The sequence below is a fragment of the Budorcas taxicolor genome, chromosome 24 (assembly GCF_023091745.1).
Source record: "Budorcas taxicolor isolate Tak-1 chromosome 24, Takin1.1, whole genome shotgun sequence".
In the NCBI taxonomy this organism is placed as follows: domain Eukaryota; kingdom Metazoa; phylum Chordata; class Mammalia; order Artiodactyla; family Bovidae; genus Budorcas; species Budorcas taxicolor.
In genome coordinates, this window is record NC_068933.1 from 28,427,490 (window position 1) to 28,442,333 (window position 14,844).

A 14,844-nucleotide genomic window follows, 5' to 3' on the forward strand; every position below is an offset into this window, starting at 1 on the left:
AGGCTGGAATTCAAGCTCTGAACTATACAGATGCCTGATGTACCTTTTCTATTCCTTAAACCAAAGATACAAAGTGAAAGTGAAAGTCGCTCAGTGCTGTCCGACTCTCTGCGACCCCAAGGACTACACCGTCCATGGAATTCTCCAGGCCAGAATACTGGAGTGGGTAGCCTTTCCCTTCTCCAGGGGATCTTTCCAACCCAGGGATCAAACCTAGGTCTTCCGCAAGGATACAAAGTTGGACTTAAAACCTCTGAACAGCGACACCCAATATGGTTGGGGAGGAAGAGGAGTGACTGGAGGGGTGATCACTTCCTTTTAGCACTTTTCCTTAAAAATGACTCCTTTTTCAATGATTTATTCTAAAACAGGTCTACATAACTACTGTTGTTCCATCTCCACTGAGGTTTTTAACTAAACCTAGTTATTGATGGATCCTAAATGTGTACTGTATCCAGACTGTTCCCCTAAGCTTAGACCAGATATCTAGCAGCATTCAGAAAAATTCTGCTTGGAGAGTCCAGAGACAATCACAAAGTACGGGCCTCTGACTAAATTAGCCATCTTGCTCTGAAACCCGTTCCTTTATGGGTCTTCTTTTTCTCCATCAATGTCATCACCAAGGTTGGCTTAAAGCTCTTACAGTAAGCCAGGTGTTCTACCTTTGAGCATAATGCTTCATTTTTAAAAAATAGATCTCAAGTGCACAGAATTGGAGTTATAACCATTGGCACATGACACACTTTAAAAGGCCAAGTATAAAGCTATAGAAACGACATCACAACGACATCACAGATATTTGGAATCTTAGCTCCAACACAGAACTCCAGAATACCTAGGAGTTGCGGCCCAGTGTACAGCCCCAGAGATCTGAGCAGTTCCTAAAGCTTTTACAAGATGGACCAATAAATAGCTTTTTATGCTCATTTTTCCTTGGAATCCCTATGAGGAACAAAACATCATGTACGTGGAAGATTTTGCCATTTTTTAAACAATTTCCACCCAAAATGGACCCAAGGTTCTCTGCAGTTACACAGGTTACACAGCCTTCCTCTCTCTTCTTGTCCTCTACTGATCCTTCAACCCCTCTGTAATCAATTCCTGTAAAAATTCCTATTGTTTGAAATGCCTAAGATAATCTTTATTCCTATCAGACTACGATTAATACATAAGTCTGTTTCCAAAACTTGAGATTTCTATCTGATTATAACTTTTATTCCAAGTTTTGCTCCGAGTTTTCCCTTGGTTTCTTTCTCCTTGATTTTTCTAAAAATGCTATCTTTCTTCACAATTCTACCCCCTTGTTACCAGTTCCCAGGCTTCCATTTTCCCCTAAGAAAGCCACCTTTCTGTTTAATCTCTTATTCCATCTAGTGAGGACGTGGAGGCAGAAAAAATGCAAGCCTTCTATTTAAGAAGAGAAAATATAAAATCAGAAGACGAGACTCCCTTTAAGAAAGGAACCCTCAAATTACTGGAAATCAAAAGCACATTCTTCATTCAGGTACTATGTGGAAAAGTCTCTCTCTGAGTTGCTCATAAAAATAGACAGAATACTGATGACCTCAGTTCAGTTCAGTCACTCAGTCGTGTCCGACTCTTTGCAACCCCATGGACGGCAGCACGCCAGGCTTACTGATGACCTAGGCAGTACAAAGAATGATGAGGTAGAAGTGAAGATCTTCCAGGAAACTCTACCTGACCATATTCTAAGTTTTATCACAAATTACAAATCTTCTTTGCTGTATGTTTGGCACAATCTGAAAAGAGATAAAGACTTTCTTGTTGCTCTAATAAAATAAAAGATTTTATTAAAGAGCCTTTAGCCATCACAAATGAACACTTCTATGGCCAAAAGATATAAAAGCTAATGAAACAATGAGCAAAATATGGTTATTGTGGGAGACTGCAATAGTTCATAAATCACACCTACTGTTAATCATCTCAGCTGTAGCTAAACTTCCAGTGACCTCACTGAGTTTGTTCTCATTTCCTGCCTTGGATTAAATCATAAAGCTCAAACAACTTTTAGTTTTTGAGATAAACTATTACAATTGCTACCTCCCTGCCCCAGCTGTCTGCAATAAGCTTAACAGCCAATTTAAGTACTGGACAGTTTCTAAATCTAAGTGAAAAAAAGAAAGTCAGTGTCTTTCCCAGTAATAATTAGAAAAAGTGAGGATTAGGTTCTGTGAAGACCAAGGAGAAACCGGAGCAGAAATAACACTGTGCAGTGCAGCCAAAGCTCTGCCCTCTGCCTGGGGAGACAGGAGCTGGTGTCACCAGGGCTTGATAGCACAGCCACTTTGATAAGTTCCAGAAAGTTCTGCTCAACAGGAAACTTTCATGGCCCTGGTTAGGGCTTGTGGTCTCTCTCAAGGCATGTGAAGAATTTACTCTCTGATATTAAACCCACATTCAGGTGTTTCTTTGCCCCACTTTCTGAATCCCACTATTGAAGGCAACGAACGTAGGGACAGGAGATACCACCACTAACTCAGAGAAACCCAGCCACTCCTAAAAGAGCTAGGTTTTACCGAACCCTCCTACTTGGAAAACATTAAGTAGGAAACTCTGTGGCTTCAAACATGAACCAAATAGGTCTCAGGTATCTTATGATTATAAACATAAATATTAAACTATTAGCTGTAATTCAACATTTCTTGTTGTTGCTCATTCAGTTGTGTCTGACTCTTCTGTGACCCCATGGACTGCAACACGCCAGGCTCCACTGTCCATGGGATTTCCAGGCAAGTACACTGGAGTTAAGTTGCCATTTCCTACTTCAGGGGACCTTCCTAAACCAGGATTGGCAGACGGGTCTCCTGCATTGGCAGATGGATTCTTTACCACGGAGCCACCAGAGAAGGCATAATTCAACGTTCAGTTCAGTCGCTCAGTCGTGTACGACTCTTTGCCACCGCATGGACTGCAGCATGCCAGACTTCCCTGCCCATCACCAACTCCCATAGCTTGCTCAAACTCACGTCCATCGAGTCGGTGATGCCGTCCAAATTCAACACAGAATAATACAAAGGCAAACAGCTAGGGCAGGAAAAAGAAAGGAATATTTACTTCTGACCGGTCAGACAGTTGAAAGCTGAATTTCTGATAATTACATTTTTTAAAAAATCAAGCAGGGCAGAGGTGGCGGCGATTGCTGTTCGGAGCGGTTGAGACACCTCTGCGGCAGCCGGTGATGCAGGCAGCGTGGACGCGGGCAGGCGTGGCCGGCACCCCGAGGCATCCTCCCCGCCTCCCGCCTGCGGAGCTCCAGCCCCCGTCCGCCCTCGGGGATCCCCTCGCGGTCCTCCCCGCCGCACCTCCTGGGCTTCGGAGCCTCCGCCTCGCTGCTGAACCATGACTTGCGAATTCAAACCTGGGACCTCATCTTCGTCAAGGTGAAAGGTTATCCTCACTGACCAGCTCGAGTAGATGAAGTTCCTGACGGAGCTGTAAAACCACCCACAAACGAACTACCGATTTTCTTTTTTGGAACTCATGAGACTGCTTTTTTAGGCCCAAAGGATGTATTTCCTTACTCAGGAAATAAGAAAAAGTACGGCAAACCAAATAAACGAAAAGGCTTTAATGAAGGTTTATGGGAGACGGATAACAATCCGAAAGTGAAATTTTCAAGTCAACAGGCATCAGCTAAACAGTCAAATCCGTCATCTGATGTTGAAGAAGAAGAAACAAGTGTTTTTACAGGAAGACACCGAACATGAAGGAAAAGCCAGCAATGAATGTTACCGAAGCAATTGACATAACCCCTCCAAAAGCTGCGGGGTGAGGGAGGAAGAGAAAGGCAGAAAAACAAGCAGAAACTGAGGAGGCCAGAGTAGTGCCTGCAGAACAGCATCTGCTGATCTAAAAGTGAGTCAGAGAGGACAGCCTCCAGCTACAGAGGCAATATTCCAGAACCAAGAGGCAGATCCCCAAATGGGAAAACAGCCCTGTCCTTCAGAGAGTGGCAAGGTAACTGAAGAAGACAAAAGGAAGAAAAGGGGCAAGAGGAAAAACAACCTAAAAAACAGCTTAAAAAGGATGAAGAAGGCCAGAAGGAAGAAGAAGAGCCAAGAAAAGAGATTAAAAAAAGAGGGGGAAAAGCAAGTTGAATCACAAAGGAAAGGTTTCGCCAAAACAGGGGTTATATCAACCTCTGATTCTTAAGAGGAAGGAGATGATCAAGAAGGTGAAGAGGAAAGGTGGAAGAAACTTTGAAACTGCTCATAGAGGGAATATGCTCAAAGGACAACATGAGAAAGAAGCCGCAGATAGAAAAGGCAAGCAAGAATAGCAAATGGAAACTGAGTAACATAATAAAGATGAAGGAAAGAAGCCAGAAGTTAAGAAAGTGGAGAAGAGAGAAACATCAATGGATTCTCAGCTTCAAAGGATACATGCTGAAATTAACAATTCACTCAAAATTGATAATCTTGATGTCAATGGATGTATTGAGGCCTTGGATGAACAAGCTTCACTTCAGGTCACAATGCAACAAGCTCAAAAACACACAGAGATGATTACAATGCTACAAAAAGTACAGCGATTCAAAGTCAGGCTATCATGGAAAAGTCTGCAATGTTGTATAACAAGTTTAAGAACATGTTTTTGGTTGGTGAAGGAGATTCTGTGATCACACAAGTGCTGGACAAATCCCCTGCTGAACAAACACAGCATGAGGAAGCAAATAAAACCGAAGATCAAGGGCAGAAAGGGCCAAACAAAAAGCTAGAAAAGGAACAAACAGGTTCAAAGGCTCTAAATGGAGGATCGGATGCTCAAGACAGTAATCAACCGCAACACAATGGAGACACCGATGAAAGCAAAGACAACCAAGGCCCATAGGAAGAAAAAGCATCCAGTGAAGAGAGAAAGACTGCAATATCTCTGAAAGATTCTAAACTAGATAACTAGGTTCACATACCTGGAATATAAAGAACATTTGAGAAGTTTGCAATGGTCTTCATTTGAAATATTTAGACTGCTGAAAGTTTTAAATTTTGGAAGCATAGGTTTTGATGTTTGAAACTTGTTTTGAGGGAGTAATCTCCTTATCTTTGTTTAAAAGTGACTAAACATTGCTAATTGTACTTTGTGCAATATTAACAGCTACATTATACAGTGAACGTGAGGGGAAGCTCATTTAGGAAATGTTAAACTGCTCTTCCAGACATTGGTTGTAGTATATTTTCATTTAGTGTGTGTATGTTAATGTGTAATTGATAGTAGAAAACAGTTACATTTTTAAAACTGCTACTTGTATAAACCTTTCCTCTTTTCCCAGATACTATGGGTTTTGTGCACAGTTTTTTTTTTACAAATGTTGGATTTACCAGACTGTCTTTTCACTGTTGTGGGTTTTGTAGAATTTAAGCATTTTTATGGTTGATAAAATGTTACGTCCATACAAGTACTCACTCCCTCCTTTCTTTTATCCAAAGTTGATTTTCATCTCAGTCTATCTTGTGCTACATTATCCTGCTGCTTTGTAACAATGTGCAGTCTGTACTAACTAGATACCCAACTGACATTGAACTGACAATTCTAGGAGGTGCGAAACTCATGTTACCTTCTGAAGGCAATTTAGTTTTGTGGCTGAGAAGTCAGTGAAAGTCACAGCAGTTTCCTGCAGTAAGCAGTAGTATATGTAGGGATGAATTTGGCTTTTAGGGTTCAACCATTTAAGATCCTTTACTGGTAGTAGTAGCTGAAACTGAAAACTAAATGATAAAAGTTTATTTTTGAGAAATGTCTCGAGTTTCTGAATTTTTTAAAAAGCCCCACTCATTAAAGAAGTCATTAAGTATTTTTTTAATTGGAAAAAATGCAATCCATAATGCTTTTTCAGTAAATAAAGATAAATACTATATAAGGAAACTAACATATTTGAAAACATGGCTGTATGAGAAGGGAATTTTTATTTCTAATGCATACATGTGACAGGATTGCAAAAAGCTAGTTACTCCGAGGCAGTAGACAAAAGTAAAGAAGTTGTCTGTATATTCATGTATATGGACTAAATGAGAGTGAACCAAGGTTAACACAAAATTTAAGAACAACCTTAACAGATAGCATTTCTAAGATATTCTGAATACTAGGCCAGCTGGTGCTTTGCAGTAGCTTAAAAGATGCTTCTCATGTTTGAAAACTAGGAATACAGGGGAAAAGGCTTAATACCAGTGTTTGTGTGTGACATGCATTGCATGCTTTGACCTCTGGGGTAATTGTTTTTCATCTTTATGAAAACTTGGAATCATTTCAGTAATTGGAGTTTTGCTTTTGAGAGGTCTTATAATGGAACTAGGACCCACTGTTTTGAGGGAACTCTGGCTATTATATCTGTTTGGTCCTTACACAATTTAAACTTGAACAAATTTATTCTAGTTAAGCCACAAGTGTCAACATGTAAACTTGTTTTGATTAAAGAATTTTTCTATCAAAAAAAAAATCAATTTTAAAAAATCTAATTATTAACTCAGGGTAAACAAGAAAAGTAATCAGTATACTGATTCATCCATGAATATCATTTGGATGGCTATATAATGCATGGTGAGTATTGGTCTATCAAATACAATAATAAAAGTGGAAGACAAGGATACTAAAAGGCAAGTGTGTATGTGTGTGTTGAGCAACAAGAGGTAAAAGAATAAATTCTGATCTTCCAAGATAGAGTCAGAAGTTAATGCCTAACGTTGAAAAATTATGAAATAGTCAATATCCCTGTGTTACTTAGGCTTTGGTAAAGAATCTGCCTGCCAATGCAGGAGACCTGGGAGATGCAGGTTCCATCCCTGGGCCAGGAAGGTCCCCTGGAGGAGGAAATGGCAACCTACTCCAGTATTTTTGCCTGGAAAATTCCATGGACAGAGGAACATGGGGTCTCAAAGAGCCAGACACAGCTCAGTGACAGCATGCATGCCCTATGTTATAATACTTAGAGATCTGGTGGTAGCAACCAAAGGAGTCAGATAACAGTCTTGAGTGGTAACATCAGGAGATAGCAACTCGCTGTCTAATTTGGAATATGTATGGCTTTCATAAAAATTAAAATGAAGTGAACATAAGATTATGTAAGAAACAGTATCTTCCTCCTCATCCCTTAGGCACCCAGATCCCTCTCCTGTGTTTATGTTCCACATTTTATAAAAAGGGCTTCCCAGGCGGCACTAGCAATAAAGAATCTGCCTGCCAATGCAGGAGACGTGGTTTTGCTGTCTCGGGAAGATCCTCTAGAGAAGGAAATGGCAACCCACTCAGTATTCTTGCCTGGAGAATTGCCCAGACAGAGGAACATGGCAGGCTACAGTCCATGCGGTCGAAAAGAGTCGGGCACAACTGAGCACACACGCACACACATACACACACATACATGTGCGCACGTGTGCGACTTTTTAAACATGGAAGGATGGATGGGAGGAACTAGGGAAGGAAGGAAGGGAGTCACATTTAATTGAACCCAGGAAAAATAAATTATAAGATTTACTATTATTTTTTGTGTCACTAAGAAAAATATTTTGGGACTTTTCTGCCAATGACATTAGACATTCTCTCCAATGGTTAAGACTCTGCTCTTCCACTGCAGGGAGGCGCAGGCTTGATCCCTGATCCACCTGCCACAAGGTGTGCCAAAAATAAAGAAAAGAAAAAATTTCCAATTAAACTCTTGATACAATGCTTCCACATACTGAGAATTTTTATTTATACTTACTGAAAGAACCCTTTCAGATTTTCTCATACATTTTTTATCACCTATCACTCCTGTTAATATTGTGAGAAATATAGAGGTGAAAATTTAAGTATCTAACACACTTTCACAGAGTCCAGCTCTCTGAATCACTTTCCAATCTCTGAAGTCTCTTTTTGAACACACTATTTTGTTCTGCGCCGTTAAGACTGCTGGCAATCCTAATACAACACTGCAAGTCAAATACAACTCAGTTAAAAAGAAAAAAAGGTTGCTGGCAATACAGACTGCTTAAAAAATGCTCCACTACTGTCTCCAAGATTTTTCTCCCAAACCACTGACACCCATTCCAAACTTTTGATGCCGATGCTTTCTCGATGTGACCAGAAGCTGTCAAAGAAAGGTTTCTGACACCCCCTTAACTCATATTTTCCTCAAATGACCCTTCGCTGGTTTGGGGATGGAAACATCCACCAGCTGCAGTGGTCCCCTCAAGCCAGACGGAAGGACAGCCCAGTCCATGCCCACACAGATTGTCTCAGCTGCATCACTGGTGATGCTCCATGGACTGAAGGAAGACTGGAAATGCACATGGTCACCTGATGCGAAGAGCTGACTCACTGGGAAAAACCCTGATGCTGGGAAAGATTGAAGGCAGGGAGAGAAGGGGGTGACAGAGGATGAGACGGTCAGATGGCATCACCGATTCAATGGACATGAGCTTGAGCAGACTCCGGGAGATGGTGAAGGACAGGGAAACCTGGCATGCTGCAGTCCATGGGGTCACAAAGAGTCGGACACGACTTAGCGACTGAACAACAGAAATGCAAAATACATGCTGATTTCAGAGATGTTAAATTTGAAAAAGAACAATGCTCCTTCTGCTCTTTTTCTAAAACAGGCTAAATTGCTACTGCCAATGGACCTGAGGAGGAGAACACATCTGAAAGATGAGTTTTCCAAACTGCCCTACTCATTTCATTCTTCCCTATTCAATTATTTCATGGTCTTCTGTATAGGCCTGAACTATAGCTTTTCTCACACTCAACTATAATTATGTGAGCACCTGTACAGCACCCCCAGTAGACAGAGGGGCTTTCGAGGACCCATGTCCTATTTCATCTTTGCTGTGGAACCTAACATAGTATCTTGGATATAGCAGGTACTCAAAGATATTTGGGAAATAAATATAAATACATTTTGGTCTTATTTTACATGAGCTTATTTGGGCAAGAAGAGGTAGTGAAAGAGAAAGAAGTAAAAGTAAAAATCCAGTGTTGGGACTTCCCTGGTGGTCTAGTGGTTAAGAGTCTGTTTGCCAGTGCAGGGGACAGGGGTTCTATCCCTGGTCCAGGAAGATCCCACGTGCTGCAAGGCAACTAAGCCTGTGCACCGCAACTACTGAAGCCCAAACTTGAGGGCCTGTCCTCTGCAACGGAAGAAGGCGCCACACTGAGAAACCCACACGGTGCAACTATAGAGTAGCCTCTGCTCGCTGCAACTAGACAAAACCTGCACAGTCAAAGACTCAGCACAGCCAAAAATAAACAAACAAATGTTTCTTAAAAAAAGAAACAGGGTGTTAACGACAAGCATGTGTCAAGGGAATAGAGCTCAAATATGGAACCACTGAGAATTCTAAAAAAGAAATCTTTCATACAAGTGTCATTGGCAAATTATTAATATATCAGTCCCATCACAAGCAAACAAGAATTTCAGTTCACAATCCTAGACGTCTGATTTCATGACTTGCATCACCACCCAATGAGGTCAACAGGTTTCTGTAAACATAAACGTATTAAGTTAGGGAGAAAGAGATGAAATGATGAGAAAAATCACTACATCATCTTAGGACTTTTCTCCTGCCTCATTTGCTCTGACAAGTAGAGCAATTTTATTTTAATTACTTACGACAACACTTCATGGTAGACTAGTGATACTACCACTCATTAAAAAAATAATAATAATAACAAAGTCTTTGTAACACTTTAGCATCCAGTTATTAACTCTTTGCAAAACAAAAAACAAAAAACTGACAGAGCCAATGATTTGAGAAAGGATTAGTGAGTTATAAAAATTAAACATGGAATACTGGACTTCCCTAGTCTGGTACAGTGGATGGCAGTCTGCCTGCCAATGCCGGGGACACGGGTTCAATCCCTGGTCCGGGAAGATTCCACATGCCTTAAGGTAACTAAGCATGTGCACCCCAACTACTGAGCCCCAGCTCTAAAGCCCATAAGCTGCAACTGCCTAGTCTGTATGCCTCGAGCCGGTGCTTCACAACAAGAGAAACCACCACAATTATTAGAGAGCACCCCACTCACTGCAACTAGGGAAAGCCCTCCAAGCAACAAAGAACCAGCACAACCAAATATAAATACATTTTTTAAATGGGATCGTAAGGAAATATTAAAGAACTAGGCTCTTAGCTGAGTTTCCATACAGGAGATGTTTCAGGCGGAGGTCGTGCGTGCACGGCCAGCGGCTCAGTCGTGTGTGACTCTCTGTGACCCCATGGATTGTAGCCCACCAGGCTCCTCTGTCCATGGGACTATCCTGGCAAGCATACATGAGTGGGTTGCCATTTCCTGCTCCACAGGTAGAGCTCTACAGAATTCCATGCTGACCACATTTTCATTAGTGTTTATTCTAATGAAACATCTTAGCAGTCGGTCATGGAAAATGATTAAAACTCATTCTAATCCTGAGCTCATGCAAACTCCATGAGATTATAACTGGCAAGTTAAATCAATAAGCCAAGTGTCTAAAGTCTTTTCTGAGCTTTATACAAATCAGATGTATAAATAAGCAATAAATAAGATTTTATTGAAAACAGAGCAAATTCTCAATTTGCTGTTTGAGCTTGCAAAATTTAATTATCCATTTTCATTTTGTTTCAAAATTTTCACATGTTAAAAGAATTTAAACTTTGAGGGGAAATTGGTGCAGCCTTGTTGAGGCCCATTTGGCAGTGTGTACCAAAATTTAATTTAATTTATCCATTGACACAATAACTCCATTATCAAATATCTAGAGTAGTAAGAGTACATATGGGCAAAGACAAATGTATGTTCATGGTAATGTAACAGAAAAACAGCAACCTAAATAGTCATGGACAGGAGAATGGTTAAGTAAATGTAGGTACTGCCATACTACTGAATCAACATAACTTTAGACATAATGAAGTAAACTGATATAGTCTAATGTGAAAAAAATTCTTTAAAACACATGTTTAAATGGAAAAAAACAATATATATCTACGGTATGATTCAGTTTAAGGAAAAAAACAGACAAAACTACAGGCTGAATTCAATTATACATAAAAATTCTAGAAGGAAAATCTAACTGGGGAAGGGATTGAGAAAGTAAGGTTGAATGTTTTCGCTTGCTATATTTATTGTTTAAATTGTGTCAGTGATTTGTTCATGCCTTAATTGTGTACATTTTGAAAACCAAAAAAATTAAAGGCAGGACTTTCCTGGTGATCCAGCGGTTAAGACTCCAAGCTTCCAAGGCAGGGAACAAGGGTTTGATCCCTGGTCAGGGAAATAAGATCCCACATGCTGCACAGCAGAGCCAAAAGGGTTCTTTTCTTTTCTTTTTTTTTTTAAGGGAAAAAATGAGACACCTCTCTGAAGAGAAGCATTAAAAAGCCTCACAAATTCTGTATAGCACATAAAGGTTCCCAAATCAGAGCCCAGAACTGCCACCTCACCCCAGCGCTACTTTCGAAAGAGTTCCGTTGGAATCCAGTGTGCTTACAAGAGCATTATATTTCAGAATTTATGTTGGAAATTATGTGACTCAGTCAACTGCCAAGAATTTCATCTGCCCCAAAAGGAAAGCAGGCAGATTACAGTTTCCTTGACCATCAGCAAGTGAATGAGTTCAGCTAACATCCAGTGAATGAATTACTTTAGATATAAAAGAGAGATTGGCACACATCCTCAGAGAAGCCACCTTAGGGCAGACCTTGTAATTCAGTCGAAAAAGTGGTTGGATCTTTAAAATTAAACACATCAAAATAATCAAGCTGGAGCCCATCAAACCAAGCATCTTGAAATAATAATAATTATTATTATTTTAATGTTAATCTTTGTGCTTTCAATAGGGCTTCACGATTTTTGACTACATTGAAAAGGATTAAATGCTGGCAGTGCTGGAGCTCTTAAAGGAGTATTCTGGAAAGTAGAAAAGTAATGAAACATAACACGTCCTTAATAAAATAAGGAACTAAACTATAAAAAATATTTTTTTACAAAAATCAGTTGAGTTCAGGGCTCTGTGATGACCTGGAGGGGTGGGATGGGGGTGGGGGCGGGGGGAAGGAGGCTCTAGAGGGAGGGGATATATGTATATACTTATGGCAGATTCATGTTGTTGTATGGCAGAAACTAACACAACATTGTAAAGCAATTACTCTCCAATGAAAGATTTTAAAAATACACAAAATTTTAAAAAATCAGTTGAAACCGGGTAAGTGACACAAAGCCAGCAAACCCTCGAACTGCAAGGCCTGCAGAGGGTTCTCCTGGAGCCAGGTCCTTGGAGCTGAGATTCAAGGTGAAGAAGCCTAACATGTCCCTTTTTCTTGCCCTTCGTCTGCTGTTTAGATGCTCCCTCCCCTGGCAGCCGAACGTTCTTCACCGTCTCTAGCACAGAAGCTAGAGTAAGCCACTCATCCCAACTTGCCTGGAGCATCTCCAGTTTTACCAGTGAAAATCCCGTACCCTAGGAACTACCTGGTTTAGCCAGGTCTTTCCCTGGTGTCTCAGAGGTTAAAGCGTCTGCCTCCAATGCGGGAGACCTGGGTTCGACCCCTGGGTCGGTAAGATCCCCTGGAGAAGGAAATGGTAACTCACTCCAGTATTCTTGCCTGGAGAATCCCATGGATTCTGGCTTACAGAAGGCACAGGGGAATTTTCTGGAGTGGGTAAATGCTCTATATCTTAACTAAATAAGTTGCAACCAACTGCTGACTTAAAATGTGTGCATTTGTTATATGTAAACTTAACCTTCCAAGACTTTATTTCTATTTTATTATTGGAGTATAACTGTTATACAATGTAGTGTTGGTTTCTGCTGTACAATCAAACTAATCAGCTCTGTGGATACATAAATCCCCTCCCTCTTGGACCTCTCCCCTAACCACCCCCATCCCCCCTACCCAGGTCATCACGGAGCTATATATAGCAGCTTCCCTCCAGCTATTTATTTTACACCCGGGGTCGCTAAGAGTAGGGCACGACTGAGCGACTTCACTTTCACTTTTCACTTTCATGCATGGAGAAGGAAATGGCAACCCACTCCAGTATTCTTGCCTGGAGAATCCCAGGGACAGAGGAGCCTAGTGGGCTGCTGTCTATGGGGTCGCACAAAGTCGGACACGACTGAAGCGACTTAGCAGCAGCAGCAGCAGTGTATACATGACATGAGCTGATTTTAAAAATAAGAGTGAGGGACTTCCCTGGCAGTCCAGCAGTTAAGACCCCGCACTTCCGCTGCAGAGGGTGCAAGTACGCTCCCTGGTGGGGGAACTAAGATCCCACATGCTGCGTGGCGGAGCCAAAAAAAAAAAAAGAGCCAGATCTTCCATCACCCAAAGGACGCAGGATAGACCGGAGCAACATCTTTTAGGGATGCTGTTGGAGCGCTCCCTGAAGCTTGAGGAAGGTCGAAGTTCCAGGGTCACTCTCAGCTCTACACTTACAGGAAGCTAGGGCAGCAGCCCGTTACCCCAGTCCCTGTGAAAAATCAGTTCGAAATTCACTCTGAGCTTGTGCAGCCCTCCATTACAGGAAATTGTACAGATTCCTTCTCTGGAAATATCGAAAGAAAAGCAGGGCCACTGTTCTCCCCTTCTGCAGTGTTTTGCTGTTGTTATAACCATGAACTCATCAAAAGACTAGAAGACCCAGGGCACAATAGAAAAGGAGGCGGGGTAGATTTGAGTGCCTTCTGAACAATGCACTAGGGCAGCCCAACATAAACAGAGATAATCCCGACTATGGGAACCTAATCTACTGAAAATGCGTGAGGTGGCTTTTGCTCAGGAGGTGGTCTCCTTTCTGACCCTGAGGTCTTATCTACTCACTTCGAGGAAACATCTGAGAGTTGGCGAGATACTAGGGGATGGAGGCACAGGCCTTCAGGATGGAGGGATGGGGTACCTCAGGGGGACCAGAGAAGTCAAACCGGTGCCCTTCAGCCAATCATGAAGTGACCCTACCCTTCACAACCTCGAGTATTTGGTTTTTTAGAATATTATCTTGCCCTGCTCCCAGGAAACCATCACTTCTCAGTTCTCCGTCTCTTCCTTGATTCTAACGAGGCCCAGAGACCTGGGAGGCACTACAAGTTGTTGGCATCTGAGGCTGGAATGGATGGACTCTGCCTTATTGCTGGGCAGCCCTGAGACAGCTGTGACCTTGCAAGGCCCACAGGAGGGGAGGCTCTGCCTCCTGGTGGTGAACAGGGAAGGAGACAGCAGTCCGGCCGGCTGGAGCTCCCATGAACTTGCACTGGAAACTTCTCAAGCAAAAAGCCAGAAGTTCTCCCACTTGCTCCGTACCTGGCGAGGGATAAGAGACGCCTGAGCCTCGGGTGTGTGCGTGCATGTACGCTGCCATGTGCCAGATATCTGCTGGTTCCTGCTAGCCAGTAAAGCGGCTCCTCGCACTGCACCCGCAGAGCCAAACGTCTTCCCAGAATTATTTCCCGACTGGGAAATGGAAAGTAACTGGGTTGACTCTCCCATCTGCTGGTATGTAATGAAGTCTGGTCCACAGCCGAGATCCTGGCCCCAGGGGAACAGGAGAGACAGTCCTGGAGCTGAGCGGGCATGCAGGGGCCCCAGCGCAGCGTCATCTGTCCAGGCGGACCCCTCGGGCCAGCCGCCTGGCGCTGATGACCACCCCGGACCCCATTTCACTCAGGTTTCCTACCATATCCTCAGGTCCCCTCCCATCTAATAACGAGCCGTGGATAGCGGCTGGGTTTTACAGTCCAGGCCATTCAGGTGCCAAGCCTTGAAAATAAATCCTCCCCCAGTAACTTGGAGCTAGTGCTCAGGAAAAATAATGGCACCAGAGAGACATCTTTGAGCTCGCATGAAAGGAGTGAGAGGATTAGAATCGGTGAATGACGTTATG

General features: G+C 42.3%; 1 protein-coding gene and 1 pseudogene across 1 annotated transcript in view; one reads left to right on the plus strand and one right to left on the minus strand.

Moving 5' to 3' along the window:
- Positions 1 to 14,844, minus strand: part of FUT10 (fucosyltransferase 10) — a 69,108-nt gene that overhangs the window by 17,623 nt on the left and 36,641 nt on the right. The gene's annotated exons all lie outside the window — the stretch shown is intronic.
- Positions 3,361 to 4,920, plus strand: LOC128068277 (PC4 and SFRS1-interacting protein-like; annotated as a pseudogene).